The following is a 17084-nucleotide window of genomic DNA, read 5'->3' on the forward strand; positions in this document are numbered from 1 at the left end:
AACCCCTCTCCTGAGAGATAAAGATGGGTTTTAAGCTAACATCAAGGAAGAAATTGACAAACTCATTGACATGGGATTCATATATGAGATTGAGCACATTGAATGGGTATTTCTCATTGTAATGAAGAAGAATGGAAAAATCAGGGTATGTGTAGACTTAAAGAAAGTCAATGCTGCCACTCGTTGTGCTAGAAAGAGTGGCAAGGAAGGAAGCTTACAGCTTCTTAGACGGATCCTCATGCTGCAATCAAGTATCAATCGCACCTGAAGACCATCATAAGATGGCATTCGCAACCAAATGGGAGGTATATGCATACAGAGTAAAGCCTTTTGGACTAACCAATGCACCCATGACATTCCAAAGATTAATGAGTACAACATTTAAGGATTTTTTGGGAGACTTCCTTGAAGTATTCTTGGATGACTTTTGCGTGAATTCAAACTGGGATGACCATCTCAAGTACTTGAGAATGGTGTTTGAAAGGTGTTGCTTGTACTAAATTTCCCCCAATTCTCTAAAATGCCAGTTTTGGGTCAAACATGGTATCATCTTAGAACATGTAGTGCCCAAGAATGGATTGGCCACATATTTCAACAAATCAAGCTCATTTTGGAGCTACCCCCACTAACAAATCCCAAGGGTGTACAGAGATTCACTGGGCATACAAGTTATTATAGAAGATTTATCATGTCTTATGCAATGATAGCCCGCCCACTATACAAGCTGTTAGTCAAGTTCAACTGGACTGAAGAGTGTTAGCAATCATTTGATGCTCTCAAACACGCATTGGTTTCCGCACCTAGCCTAAGGAAACCTGACTGGGATTTAATACTCCATGTCCACATTGATGCTTCTAATTATGCCATAGGAGGTGTGTTGGCTCAACCAAGTGATAACAAATGTGATCATCCCATTTACTTTATGAGTCGTCAGCTCAATGAAGCGCGGAGATGAATTATATCACCACTGAAAGAGAAGGACTTGCTATGGTCTATGCATTCAAGAAATTTGAACACTACTTGTTAGCCAACAAGTTTGTGTTCTTTGTAGACCATCAAGCACTCCTATACTTGGTAAATAAACCATGCATGATGGGTCGAATAACAAGGTGGATGCTGACCTTGCTAGAGTCTGACTTTACAATTGTAGTATGCAAGGGCACCACCCATGTTTTAGCAGACCATATGTCTAGGATACCAAATGGAGAAGCACCAACGGGAGTAGACGATGACCTCCCTGATGCCCGTTTGTTCCTAGTGGACATAATACTTGAATGGGAGGAGGAAGTTGGACACTTCCTAACAAATGGATTCCCACAAGATAAGCCCCTGAAAAAAGAAAGGGCTCAAAAGCTTGTTAAAGATGCCACTCCCTACCAATTAATTGTAGGTCAACTTTATAAATTGGGAAAGGATGGTGTCTTAAGACGTTGTATTCATGAACATGAATTCTTAGATGTTTTGGAAGAGACTCATTCCGTAGTGTCCGGTGGTCACTTTGCAACAGACATAACATCCAGGAAAGTCGTACAAGCAGGGCTATGGTGACCAACTTTATTTGGAGATGCTGTGGAATTCATGAAAAGGTGCGACCCATGTCAGAGGGCAGCCATTCCACATCAAAAAGATAGAATGCCATTGATCGGAGTGATAGCAGATCAACCTTTTGAGAAATTGGGGATTGACTTTGTCAGCCCAATCAGTCTTGCAGCTAGACATACGCAAGCAAGATACATCATCGTGGCCACAGATTAATTCACCAAACACTACAAGGCATAGGCCATTTTCCGACGGAAATACCGACGCTTTTTACATAAATTTTTTTTTTTCACGGGCGCAAAGGTCGCTATAAAAGTCGCTAAAAGCATCAGAAAAGGAGCGTCGCTATAAACCGTCGCTATATAGCGACGTTATTAATCGTCGCTATATAGCGACGATGCAAACGTCGCTATATAGCGACACTGTTAATCGTCGCTATATAGCGACACTGGTAAACGTCGCTATATAGCGACGATTAACAGAAGTAAAAAAAAAGGGTTAGTGGGGCTAAACAGGGCTTCCTTTTGGCCCTGTTTAGCCCCACTAATCCTTTTTTTTTTTTTGTAATTACAAAAGAAAGTTTTTTATAACAAAATTTCCCTTGCTTGCAGGGTAATACAAAATTGTTCTTGCGAAATGATGAGGAAAAAACGCATATACATAAGTGTTTGTAACAAAATTACCCTGTGAAAGGGCGATACAAAATTGCTCAAACGAGCGGATATACAAAATGCTACTACCACTACTCATCCGAATCCGAATCATCTTCGTCTTGTTGGCCTGTTCCTTGGTCCTCGACACCTGCGTCTTCTCCCTCGTCCTCGGCACCTGCGTCCAATCCTTGCCCCTGTTGATCGCTCACCTCCGATGATGGGACGCTTGAGCTTTGACCCTACGAGTGAACCATATAAATCAAAAATTAGATTGGAACTTAAATTAAAAAGTGAGATTACAAGTAGGAGTAAACTTATACCATGCGAGCAGCCACCTCAGCCCAATCGACTGTCGCTCCCATTGCCTCTTGCTCAATGAACCAAGGCTTTGTTCCTATCCGAAATGCGCGCTGCGTCTCTACATCCGTAGGAAGACGACCCATCGCAGCTTGCTGTGGATCCAATTTACGAGAGTTAGAGTTAGCTAAAGTGCATGTAATATGTAAGTAAAACAAATAGAACAATACATTAAATGGGAAGAAGTAGACTTACCACGGTTGCCTCGAACGCATACCGTCCGCCTGCACCAAAGTGCGAAGTACCTACGACGTCCAGCCATCTCTTCGCAGCCCTCCTCTGACCCTCGAACATTTCGGGATGGTCCCTATGTTGCTTCTTGAAGTACTTCCAATCAGCTTTGTTTGCCCAGCTGGGTTTAGCCAACCCCTTTGTAATGGAAGTACGCAAGGTTGATCTACGATGCTTTAGGACCAAACCCATGCGCTCGAGCATATAATTGTCATTAAACTCCACATTTGGCGGATTAGGGTATCTTTGTTTTAACTCATCGATCACCGCTTGCTTCTTTTGGGCATCTTGATACCGCCAATCGGTATTTATGCCGCTCTTGAAGTGATGACTCATCAACCTCCTCATGGCGGCCATCACTGCTTTGCCCTTTTTGTCTTCTATTATCTCTCCGGCAGATGTGATTTGATAGGAGAGATCCCCTGATGAGTAAGGGGGACTGACGGTAGCAGAGTCTGAAGGAGTGGAAGCTGCACGACCGCTTCCGGATCGAGGAGTAGCAGTGGGAGTAGGAGAGGGAAAGGGACCTGACTGATACTGTGTCTCCGGACCAAGTGGAGACCTAAAGGAGCGTGAGTGTGCTGACTCGTCTACATCTCCTGAGTCAGCACAACATGAGCCGCCCCTCCTACTCTTCCTTCCCTTGCGGGAGGCATGCGCAGGTGATGATCCCGCGGTCAAAGGGGCGCGAGGGGATGGCTGGGCAGTACGTCCACCCGTCGGTGTAAGGGAAGGAATTGCGGAGGTCCTCTGAGAGAGCAGAGAGAAGAATCTTGCTGCCTCCTCATCGCTCATCTGCGCTACAAACTCGTCGGGAGTCCCGACAAAGCCATGCGCGGCTAGCAAAGGAGTTCCCCGAGGGGTAGTCGCAGTGCTACGTGGAAGAGGGGTCGGACCAGGGGTAGTCGTAGTGTTAGGACCGAGAGGAGTCGGACCAAGGGTAGTCCTCGGGGTAGTCGCCTGAGAGGAATCAAAGTCCTCTGGAGCATATAGATCGTGAGCTCTCCTCCTGCGAGGCTGTCCATACTCGTCGGATGAGCGACGTGATCCCATGTCTAACATAGACACAAACACGAAAACAGAAAACAAAAAACAAACATAAGCATTCTCATAGGCATAGGCATAGGCAAGAAGAAAGAAGAGGGAAAGGAAAGAAGAGGGAAAGGAAAGAGGGAAAGAAGAGGGAAAGGAAAGAGGGAAAGAAGATGGAAAGGAAAGAAAAGAATGAGAATGAGGAAATAGAGAATGAGAGAAGGGGGAAATAGAGAAGGGGAAAGAGATGAGGGAAAATAGAGAAGGAGAGAAGGGGGAAATGAGAGAAGGGGGAAATAGAGTGGGAAATAGAGAATGAGCTTATGCGGAAATAGAGAATGAGCTTATGCTTCTCTCATTCTCTATTTCCGCATAAGCTCACACATAAGCATGAGCTTATGCGGAAACTTAAGCATAAGCTCATGCTCATGCATATGAGCTTATGCTTATGCTTATGCTTAAGCATAGGCATCGGAAATAGAGAAGAAGCTTATGCGGAAATAGAGAATGAGTTTCCGCATAAGCTTCTCTCATTCTCTATTTCCGCATAAGCTCATGCATAAGCATAAGCTTATGCGGAAACTTGAGCATAAGCTCATGCTCATGCATGAGCATAAGCATGAGCTTATGCTTATGCTTATGCGGAAAGCATAGGCATCGGAAATAGAGAAGGAGCTTATGCGGAAATAGAGAATGAGCTTATGCTTCTCTCATTCTCTATTTCCGCATAAGCTCACGCATAAGCATGAGCTTATGCGGAAACATGAGCATAAGCTCATGCTCACTCATGAGCATAAGCATAAGCTCATACGGAAAAAGAGAAGGAGCTTATGCGGAAATAGAGAATGAGTTTCCGCATAAGCTTCTCTCATTCTCTATTTCCGCATAAGCTCATGCATAAGCATGAGCTTATGCGGAAACTTGAGCATAAGCTTGAGCTCATGCATGAGCATAAGCATGAGCTCATGCTTATGCTCATGCATGAGCTCAAGCTTATGCTCAAGTTTCCGCATAAGCTCATGCTTATGCATGAGCTTCTTATGCTTATGCTTATGCGGAAAGCATAGGCATCGGAAATAGAGAAGGAGCTTATGCGGAAATAGAGAATGAGCTTATGCTTCTCTCATTCTCTATTTCTGCATAAGCTCACGCATAAGCATGAGCTTATGCGGAAACATGAGCATAAGCTCATGCTTACTCATGAGCATAAGCATAAGCTCATGCGGAAAAAGAGAAGGAGCTTATGCGGAAATAGAGAATGAGTTTCCGCATAAGCTTCTCTCATTCTCTATTTCCGCATAAGCTCATGCATAAGAATGAGCTTATGCGAAAACTTGAGCATAAGCTTGAGCTCATGCATGAGCATAAGCATGAGCTTATGCTTATGCTTATGCGGAAAGCATAGGCATCGGAAATAGAGAAGGAGCTTATGCGGAAATAGAGAATGAGCTTATGCTTCTCTCATTCTCTATTTCTGCATAAGCTCACGCATAAGCATGAGCTTATGCGGAAACATGAGCATAAGCTCATGCTTACTCATGAGCATAAGCATAAGCTCATGCGGAAAAAGAGAAGGAGCTTCTGTGGAAATAGAGAATGAGTTTCCGCATAAGCTTCTCTCATTCTCTATTTCCGCATAAGCTCATGCATAAGCATGCGCTTATGCGGAAACTTGAGCATAAGCTTGAGCTCATGCATGAGCATGAGCATAAGCATGAGCTTATGCTTATGCGGAAAGCATAGGCATCGGAAATAGAGAAGGAGCTTATGCGGAAATAGAGAATGAGCTTATGCTTCTCTCATTCTCTATTTCCGCATAAGCTCACGCATAAGCATGAGCTTATGCGGAAACATGAGCATAAGCTCATGCTCACTCATGAGCATAAGCATAAGCTCATGCGGAAAAAGAGAAGGAGCTTATGCGGAAATAGAGAACGAGTTTCCGCATAAGCTTCTCTCATTCTCTATTTTCGCATAAGCTCATGCATAAGCTCATGCTCATGTATGAGCATAAGCATGAGCTTATGCGGATGCTTATGTATGAGCATAAGCATAAGCTCATGCTTATGCTCATGCGGAAAAAGAGAAGGAGCTTATGCGGAAAAAGAGAAGGAGTTTATGCGGAAATAGAGAATGAGAGAAGCATAAGCTTCTCTCATTCTCTATTTCCGCATAAGCTCATGCATAAGCATAGCTTATGCGGAAACTTAAGCAATAGCTCATGCTCATGCATGAGCATAAGCACGAGCTTATGCTTATGCTCATGCATGAGCATGAGCTATTGCTTAAGTTTCCGCATAAGCTTATGCATAAAAAGAGAAAGAGGAGCTTATGTGGAAAAAGAGAAGGAGCTTATGCGAAAATAGAGAATGAGAGAAGCATAAGCTTCTCTCATTCTCTATTTCCGCATAAGCTCACGCATAAGTATAAGCTCATGCGGAAACTTAAGAACAAGCTCATGCTCATGCATGAGCATAAGCATGAGCTTATGCATAGCATAAGCATAAGCTCATGCTTATGCTCATGCGGAAAAAGAGAAGGAGCTTATGCATAAAAAGAGAAAGAGGAGCTTATGCGGAAAAAGAGAAGGAGCTTATGCGGAAATAGAGAATGAGAGAAGCATAAGCTTCTCTCATTCTCTATTTCCGCATAAGCTCATGCATAAGCATGAGCTTATGCGGAAACTTAAGCATAAGCTCATGCTCATGCATGCTTATGCTCATGCGGAAAGAGAGAAGGAGCTTATGCATAAAAAGAGAAAGAGGAGCTTATGTGGAAAAAGAGAAGGAGCTTATGCGGAAATAGAGAATGAGAGAAGCTTCTCTCATTCTCTATTTCCGCATAAGCTCATGCATAAGCATAAGCTTATGCGGAAACTTAAGCATAAGCTCATGCTCATGCATGAGCTTCTCTCATTCTCTATTTCCGCATAAGCTCCTTCTCTTTTTCCGCATAAGCTCGTCTTTCTCTTTTTCCGCATGAGCTTATGCGGAAACTTAAGCATAAGTTCATGCTCATGCATGAGCATAAGCATGATGCTCATGCGGAAAAAGAGAAGGAGCTTATGCATAAAAAGAGAAAGAGGAGCTTATGCGAAAAAAGAGAAGGAGCTTATGCGGAAATAGAGAATGAGAGAAGCATAAGCTTCTCTCATTCTCTATTTCCGCATAAGCTCACGCATAAGCATAAGCTCATGCGGAAACTTAAGCATAAGCTCATGCTCATGCATGAGCATAAGCATGAGCTTATGCTTATGCTTATGCTTATGCATAGCATAAGCATAAGCTCATGCTTATGCTCATGCGGAAAAAGAGAAGGAGCTTATGCATAAAAAGAGAAAGAGGAGCTTATGCGGAAAAAGAGAATGAGCTTATGCGGAAATAGAGAATGAGAGAAGCATAAGCTTCTCTCATTCTCTATTTCCGCATAAGCTCATGCATAAGCATGAGCTTATGCGGAAACTTAAGCATAAGCTCATGCTCATGCATGAGCATAAGCATGAGCTTCTCTCATTCTCTATTTCCGCATAAGCTTATGCGGAAACTTAAGCATAAGCTCATGAGCGCATGAGCATAAGCATGAGCTCATGCTTATGCTTATGCATAAGCATAAGCATAAGCATAAGCTCATGCTCATGCTGGAGCTTATGCGAAAAAAGAGCTTATGCGAATGAGAGAAGGGGGAAATAGAGAAGGGGGAATGAGAGAAGCATAAGCATAAGAGAATAAGAGGGAAAGGAAATAGAGAATAAGAGGGAAAGGAAAGAGAGAAGGGAAAAGAGAGAGGGGGAAAGAGAGAAGGGGGAAAGAGAGAATAAGAGAAGAGGGAAAAAAGAGAAGGGGGAAAAAGGAGAAAAAGAGAAGGGGGAAGAAGGAAAGAGAGAGAGGGGAAGAGAGGGTTCCTACGCCCATCATTGCAGCTAGCGCTTAAGGCGCTAGCTGCAGGCCAATGCAAATAACAAAAATAATAAATGGAAAGAAGAGGAAGCACTTACCTGTAAAAGTATGTCTGCTAGGTGTAGTGGACTGGCCCTACAAAAGAGAGAGTATGTCCCGCTCGGTGTAGTGGACTGGCCCTACAAAAGAGAGAAAACAACCCATTTTTTCAAATAAGATGTTAGTGGAAAGAGGAGATTACAAAAGCAACTTCTTGAAAGGAGACAAGGAAAGAGGAGATTGAGGAGACAAGGAAAGGAGGAGATTGAGGAGACAAGGAGAAAGAGAAGGAAGAGAAATACAGAAAGAAAAGGTGAGTTTTCTTTCTTTCTTTCTTGAAATCTCGTTTTTTGTTTCAATCCTTTCAAATCAAGCATGAAAACTAGTTTACAGGTTTAGCAATACAAGTAGAAACACTCACAAAACCAAAGCTAACAAACAAACAACCTACATTATTGAAACAAACTCACCTCTTGAAGAACTTTCTTTCAGGAAACCAAAGAGGGAAAAGGAGAGAGAGGGAGTACAAGAGGTAGGAGAAGGGTGAGGAGTGGAAAATAGAGTGGGAGGTTGCTTGGAATAGATGGGAGGTCGTCGAAAATAGGTGGGAGGAGATTTTGGGTTGCTTACTTGAGAGATTAGGAATGGATTGAGAAAAACGCCGCGCGTTTCAGCGTTTCGGGTTTTAACCCACAGCGTCGCTATATAGCGACGCTTATTCGTCGCTATATAGCGACGTTTTTAATTAAAAACGTCGCTATATAGCGACGTTTTTAATTAAAAACGTCGCTATATATATAGCGACGGAACAGAGCGTTGCTATATAGCGACGCTTACTGTTCATTTTTTTTATATATATGGCCTCCAGTGAAGCTCAAACATGCTATGCTTATAATTGTCAATATCTCCTCTTACTATATAGCCTTACTATATAGGATTTTTTGTTTCAATCCTTACTATATAGCGACGTCATTCTTTTTATATGGCCTCAAGAGAAGCTCAAATTAAACATGCTATGCTTATAATTGTCAATATCTCCTCTTCATGCTTATGTTGTGATTTTATAAGTGTAGATGGAAGGGACGAGTGGAAACTCATCCGATGATGCGCCAACGCCCGGGAGCACGAAGTGGCTTACGGAGAGGTTATATTGTCATTGCACTCATTGCAAGCGAGAAGTACGACATCAATGTCGTATTATCATGCGCCACTTGCGGATGTATGGGGAGGAGCCGGAACCAGTACCTGTTGCACATGTTGATGGATCATCGGTAAGTCAAAGCTATTTAAGTTCGCAATCTTATTGTATACCAGGAAATAGAAGATCTTGTATTTACACGAATGAGCTTATGACAGGATGAGGAGGGTGACGAGGGTACACATATGCCTTCTCACTTTCAACAAGACTATAGTCTCCCGGATGACGACGAGGGTATGGTCGACATGATGGATTCCATTTTTAGGGGCACTACATCCCACGTACACGTGATGTCTGAGTCTGAGGTCAAAATGCGAGAGTTGCAATCAACACAATTGTACGAGGGTGCTAGGATGTCTAAACTACGTGCTTGTCTCTCAATCTTGAATCTACAAGTACAGTATGGGTGGTCGGATACAAGTGTCTCGGCCTTAATGAGGTTAGCCCTTGCATAAATTTGACACATTATTTGGATATTGTTTGTTTTGAGAATCATCATTTGGATAGTGTCTTTGTCATAGGTTGCTCTAGAAGATGTTGCCTGCACCAAATACCATGCCTGCATCAAGAGATGAAGCGAAAAAGATGCTAACAATGGTGGGTATGGATTATGGTACCATCCATGCTTGCCGTAATGATTGTATTCTCTTTCGTCGTGAGCATGGAGATTTGGCTAGTTGTCCAAAGTGTGGGGAACAACGATATAGAGATGACTTGCAGGGTGAGCGGATACCGGTAAAGGTCTTAAGACACTTTCCCATCATTGCAAGAATACAACACATGTTTCGATGCAAATCCATAGCGGAGTTGATGACATGGCATGCATCTCATCGGTCCACTGATCACACATTGAGGATTCCCGCAGATTGTGCAGCTTGGAAGCACATAGATAATCAGTGGCCGGACTTTGCGAGAGAGCCACGCAACTTACATCTTGGGCTAGCCATGGACGGCGTGAATCCTTTCGGGTTACGCTCCACATCTTGGTCGACATGGCCCATAGTCGTGGTGAATTACAATATCCCACCATGGCTAACAATAAAAAAGGGACACCTCATGCTTGCACTACTTGTGCCAGGAAAGTACAAGGCAAAAAACATGGACGTGTACATGGCACCTTTGATAGAGGAGTTACAGATATTATGGAGAGGAGTGCAGGTCTTTGATATTTCCAGAGCTCCTAGGCATACCAATGATATTTTGGTCAGGGGTATCTTGATGTGGACCATGCATGACTACCCAGGATATGGAGAGTGCACAGGTACGTGGTTATGTCTTTACATGTACAATGAGGGATTATGCTTTTTTTACTCTCTTTTGCATGCATGTCTTGTACTAACATATTCGAATATGCACGCGTGCAGGACTTGTTACAAGTGGGTACCATGCTTGTCCTGTTTGTGGACCCGCTTTGAAATCGCTTGCACACTACTCCAAACATATGAGGAAAAATGTTTATGAAGGTCATGCTCGATACCTTCCGCTCGACCATCTCGCACGTGGAGGTCAGCTTGATCCACCACCATCATATTTGAAAGCAAGTGATTGGATTCAAGCTTGGAGGGAGAATGGAGAGGAACCTCCTCTTGGTATGAAGAGGCTATCGATCTTTCACGAGCTTCCTTATTGGGGTCAGTTACAAATCAATCATCTCTTGGATCCCATGCATATCTTCAAGAATGTGGGGGCTACCATTTGGGCACACTTGGTTGGTTCCAAGGACTCAAGAGGAGTGCGAGAAGACTTGCGTGCTATGAATAGGATGTCTCGTTTGTGGCCCCAAGTGCATGCTTCAGGAAAAGTTGTCCTCCCGAAAGCAACGTGGATCCTCTCTACGAGGGAGGAGGCAGCGATCAAGGCAGACATTGCCTCTTTTCAAACACCAACAGGGTACATGCGTTGCTTGAAAGGAGCATTTTCAAAGGACAATAAGCTTAGTGGCCTCAAGTCCCATGATTGGCACAAGGTCTTATAGGTATTCTAAGTAGAATTAGTGTACCGATAATAGTGATGCATTAGCGTAATTATTATTATGTTATATTGTTGACATGATTTCATTGTTGCTTTGATAGTTCATCCTTCCAATTACAATAAAAGGGTGCTTACAAGAAGATGTTAGAAATGCTATATTCAAGATCTGTGGTATTGTGAGGAATGCTTACTATCAATTCGCATTATGTATTTTCTTCATGGACATGTGAAATAGGTGGATATCTCAAATATCTTACATATGCATGGACATGTGAAATAGGTGGATATCTCAAAAAGAGATCTCTATATCGAGCATCGAGAAGGCTAGGGTGGAATCCATCGAAGCCGTATGCTTGCTTGAGAAGCACTTTCCCTCAAGCATTATGACAACTCAAGTCCACTTGCTTGTGCACATAGTTGATGAGGTGGCTATAGCAGGTACCGTTCATAATCGATGGATGTTTTTTCTCGAGCGGTTTATGAAAACTTTAAAGGGGTTTGTAAGACAAAGAGCAAGACCAGAAGCAAGCATGGCAGAGGGATGGCTTGTGCAAGAGTCATTAGTATATATCACAGAGTTTCTTGCATCCATGGATCCTGATATGCCGCAAGCTTGGCACAACAAGGATGATGATCGCATCATTGGCGAGGTCCCCCAAGGAAAAGGGATTGAAAGAAAGATGAGCGAAGAGCAAATGGAGAAATTCAATAAGTTTTGTATCCTCAATAGCCCTGAGATGCAGAAGTGGATTGAGAGATATGAAGTGGCCAAAGCAGAAAGAATAAATGCAAGGATGAGATTTAGAGTAATGTACAGGCGATCACAACCATATCCACGAGATCTGCCTCTTCTCCCTACTCACATGTCACTTGATTGGCTACAACTGGCTATACGTAAAGCCGAATGTGATGGAGAGACAATAAACGAGCACGAGCGGGAGTTATCATCTGGATGTATGGTGCATGTAAGTTTCTTATCTCTTGACGTAATTAAGTAATTATTTGTGGCAATATATGCTATAAAATAGGTGCATCTTCATTGTTTTAATGATGCTCTTTTACAGTACAAAAAGTACAGTGCATTATGGTCATATGGACGACATTTTCACGTGGAACGCATCGATTCAAAGAGAGTCACGTATGATTGTGGAGTCATGGCTAACTTCACACAAGATAGCCGAGCAAGTGCTTCGGATACCAATCTTCTCTCCTCACAGTTGGATTATTGTGGAACCATACGCGACATCTATGAAATTGATTTCAGACGATTTACTATTTTCATTCTTGATGTAAAATGGTTTAGAACTACTTACAACGGTCCCCATGCGACAGTGAGAAAAGATAGTAGCGGTCTCTTTGCAATAGACTCCACCAAACATTGGACCGAATTGGATGAAAGTGATACTTTTGTTCTTCCCGAGCACTGTGAGCAGGTGCATACTAATGATTTAATTAGTCAAAGCTTTCGTTTTTAAAGTCCATTGATATATATATAATTGACGACATTTGGCGCCCATCTTCAATATAGGTGGTTTTTCATCCGGATCGTTCTGATCCAAGATGGTGGTACATGATACAAGTTGCACCACGAAGTAAGCAAATTTTTGAAGATCGAGATGTGGATATGGAGATGCCACTACCAATGCCGGATCCAATTGATGAATCTAGCGAAGAAGGTGTAGATCACCATATGAGGCAAGAGGAAGATGCGCATAATGACATCGCACGGGAGGAGGATGGAGATCACGATATTGACGAGGAAGACAACAATCATCAAGATCAATCACGACACTTAAGCTTTATTGAAGAAGATGATCAAATACTTTTAGGTGAACGTACGATACTAGAGTACGATGATGATATAGGAGATCAACTCGGTATAGAGTTGGAGATAGACTTGCTTGGCGCCTTAGACTTGGCTCAAGATGAAACAGTTGATGTAAATGCTCTTATTTGATTTTTCTCATCTCAAACTTGGACATGAATATATGAGCTTCAAAGGCTTGATGTACATGCTCTCATTTTTTTATTCTCTATGAGCTCAAACATGTATGAAAATTTAAAAAATTTTGTCATTGGAAAAAACTAATTTTTAAGGCCTTTAAAAAAAAAAAAAACCTCTCTGTAAAAACGTCGCTATAATATTTTGTCTCAGTGTCACTATATAGCGACTTTTAATAACGTCGCTATATAGCGACTTTTAGAAAAAGTCGCTATATAGCGACGATTTACGAAACTCGATTTTTATACCGACGATTAACGCTAAGCGGGCGCTAATCGTCGGTACGTAAACGTCGCAATAGGATGCGTGTGTAGTAGTGAAATGGGTAGAGGAAAGAGCAACAAAGAAGAACAAGTTATCACATGGTTCACCACTAAGTTCTTATATGAACAAGTTATCATGCGGTCCACTGCTAAGTTCTTATATGAACAAGTTATCATGCGGTTTGGATGCCCACTTCAACTAGTAAGTGATAGGGGATCACACTTCATCAACGAAACAATCGCTACCCTGTTGAGTGAATTTCTCATCATTCACAGGAAATCAACCCCCTATTACCCACAGGAAAATGGGAAGGTAGAGAGTACAAACTAAGTGTTATGTAATATTTTGACCCGGACTGTAGAGGCTAGTCGGAATGACTGGGAACACAAGATGACATCAGCTCTCTGGGACTACCGTACTGCATACAATGTGGCTACAAACAGTACACTATTTAGCCTTGCATTCGGTATGGAGGAGGTAATGCCAATGGAATATCTACTACCTAGTTTGTGTGTCGTAGTGTGAGAGAGGCTCACCAAAGAAGTTCTCAAGGAAAGGTTAGTTGAGCTTGAGAAGCTTGAAGAGACAAGGCGAAGGGCATCTTTCTGCCTGAAGGTCGAGAAAATGAGAAGGAAGAGGTGGTTTGATAGAAACCTCAAGAACAAAGACCTCGTAGAAGGAGACCTTGTGCTGTTGTACAACGTAAGGAATACGAAATGGAAACTCAAATATAGGGGTATGGGACCCTATAGAGTGGTGGAACTCATAGCACAAGGTACTACTGAACTAGACTAATAACCGATACAATGGTCGTGCCAGCTCACTGTAGTTCAAGATAAATCTCTTATAGTAGCCCACATGTCCCATGAATCTTTGGACACCCTTGTAAATGGTGGGCGAGGGAAGTTCCAAAATGAATCGTACTTTTCCTTCATCGGTAGAAATGCCATTCTTGGACACTATATGCCCTAAGATCACTCTATGTTTCAACCAGAATTGGCATTTTAATGGGTTCAGGGAAATGCGATACAATCTACATTTCTCCAAGACCTTTCGAAGACAGCTTAAGTGCTCATCCCAAGTGGAATTAATGCACAAATCATCTAAGAAGAGCTCTAATAAGTCTCTCAGATACTCCTTAAATGACATGCTCATTAGTCTTTGGAAGGTAGCCAAGGAATTTGTGAGCCCAAATGACATGTACCTATAGGCATATATGCCCCACTCAATCACAAAGGCAGCCTTATGTTGGTCTTGTGGCCAAAAGGGCTTGCGGGTGGATGGGCCTCCTCTTGGGGTGGCTGATGGAGTCACTGATGGGGTGCCACCAGGGATAATGCTCACAGGTGCGGTACTAGGAGGGGTGGGGCAAGGGGCTCTACGATGGGATCGGTGCCGATGTGCGGGTGAGACCTCATCCTCGAGTCTGAGTCTGCAACATCCACCACTCTTAGGGGTACGAGGTGTGCCACTAGGGGGGGCCATTGTAGGAGTGGGGCCGATCACATGAATAGTAGCATGTGTTGTCTCATCTGCCTCCTCATCCCCGCAACATGGCATCGGCTCCTAGCCAACAATGCCTCACTACGAGATGGGGATGTATGAGGGGTAATATTGTATGGGCTCGTGCGACTAGACATGAAGAGGCATGACGAAGTGGAGGGGCGAGTAGACTACATGGCCTCCTACAATCTCGTGAATGCCTTGGGGGACATGCTACCTAAACACTAGTGGAGATCCTCTCTACTCATCTCTGAAAACCTAGACTGGCGACAGCTAGACGCGGACCCTGAAGACCGACGACTATCACTCATGATGCCTGCAATACAAACCAATTTAAAAACACAAATTAATACAACAAATATACAATGCAGGAAACATACATAATATGCAAGAGAGATAGGGGATACGGAAAATAGAGGCATGGGTGAAACTAGGAGAGTGGGGCATGAAGAAAATGGTCTAGGTCAAGGGGGACATTCGTCGCTAGGATTGCATTGGCCCAGGACATAGGTATGTGAACTTGTATGATGGGCCCCAAACTTGACAAGGGCCTTAAGGCAAGTGGTTTCCAAGTTCTTGCCAAGTATCGAGTGCATCAGCCACCATATGTCCGGTCGGGAAGGCCAAAAGCCCCAATTTTCCATGTGCATGCTACATTGGTGTGGGAAAATACACATCGGCCCATGGCATTGGTATATGAACTTGTTCGATGGGCACGAACCTTGATGGGTACCTTAAGGCAAGTGGCTTCCACTTTCTTGCCAAGTATCAAGTGCATTGGACACCGTATGGCTGGTCGGGAAGGCCAAAAGCCCCAATTTTCAATGTGCATGCTACGTAGGTGTGGGAAAATAAGAATCGGCCCATGGCATTGGTATGTGAACTTGTTCGATGGACATGAAACTTGAAAGGGGCCTTAAATCAAGTGGTTTCCATGATTTTGCCAAGTATCAAGTGCATTGGACACTGTATGTCCAATCGAAAAGGCCAAAAGCCCCAATTTTCAATGTGCATGCTACGTATGTGTGGGAAAATACGCACCAGCCGATGACATTGGTATGTGAACTTTTTCGATGGGCACCAAACTTGATGAGGGCCTTAATGAAAGTGGTTTCCAATTTCTTGCCAAGTATCGAGTGCATTAGCCACCGTATGTTTGGTCTGGAAGGCCAAAAGCCCCAATTTCCATGTGCATGCTACGTAGGTGTGGGAAAATACACATGGGCCCATGGCATTGGTATGTGACCTTGTCTGATGGGCATGAAACTTGACGGGGGCCTTAAGGCAAATGCTTTCCATGATCGTTCCAAGTATCAAGTGCATTGGACACCATATGTCCAGTCGAGAAGGCCAAAATGACCAATTTTCCATGTGCATGCTACGTAGGTGTGGGAAATTATGCATCAGCCCATGACATTGGTATGTGAACTTGTTTGATGGGCATGAAACTTGACAGGTGTGGGAAAATACGCATCGGCCCACGGCATTGGTATGTGAACTTGTCCGATGGGCACAAAACTTGACAGGGGCCTTAAGGCAAATAGTTTCCATGATTGTTCCAAGTATCAAGTGCATTGGACACCGTATGCTTAGTCGGGAAGGCCAAAAGCCCCAATTTTCCATGTGCATGCTACGTAGGTGTGGGAAAATACGCATCGCCCACGACATTGGTATGTGAACTTGTTCAATGGGCACGAACCTTGGCAGAGGCCTTAAGGCAAGTGGCTTCCACTTTCTTGCCAAGTATCAAGTGCATTGGACACCATATGTCCGGTATGGAAGGCCAAAAGCCCCAATTTTCCATGTGCATGCTACGTAGGTGTGGGAAAATATAGGCTTAGCACAGGACCATGATGGATTGTTGGCAGAGCACTTGATATATGCTAGAGATATTGTATTTAGGCTGTTGGCCCTCATGTTTGAAAAGGCTATGTACGAGGGCTTTGCTGAGAGCTAGACACCAATACCATTGTATTTATCCTCAAATCAGGAGATGCTACATTGCCTATACTAATTACAGGACTATCATGGTTGATCACACACTGACCAAGTTGTATGCACCCATTTTGGAGCATGAGCTGATCCAATGGAGAGCAGGTTCAAGGCCAGAGGATGGATTCAGGGGGGGCTTCTCAAAATTAGACAATATACCACACTCAGAGCTATCATTAAGGAGGGAAGAGCTCATGGGAGATGGATATACTGCTGCTTTGTGGATTTTCGCAAAGCTTTTGATATAGTCCCGAGGTCCGGGCTCTTCGTCATGTGAGATGAGTGGGTTAGAGTGCCTAAGGGATCGAATCCATTCATTCATTTACTTGTACAAGTAGTATTACATTTGCTTTGCACGTATCTATCATGGATAGCTAGAATCACGTAGGTGATTTAGCTCATAGCAT

The sequence above is a fragment of the Dipteris shenzhenensis genome, chromosome 13 (genome assembly GCF_047967505.1).
Source record: "Dipteris shenzhenensis isolate YYH24624 ecotype China chromosome 13, Dip_SZ_1.0, whole genome shotgun sequence".
NCBI classification, from domain to species: Eukaryota; Viridiplantae; Streptophyta; class Polypodiopsida; order Gleicheniales; family Dipteridaceae; genus Dipteris; species Dipteris shenzhenensis.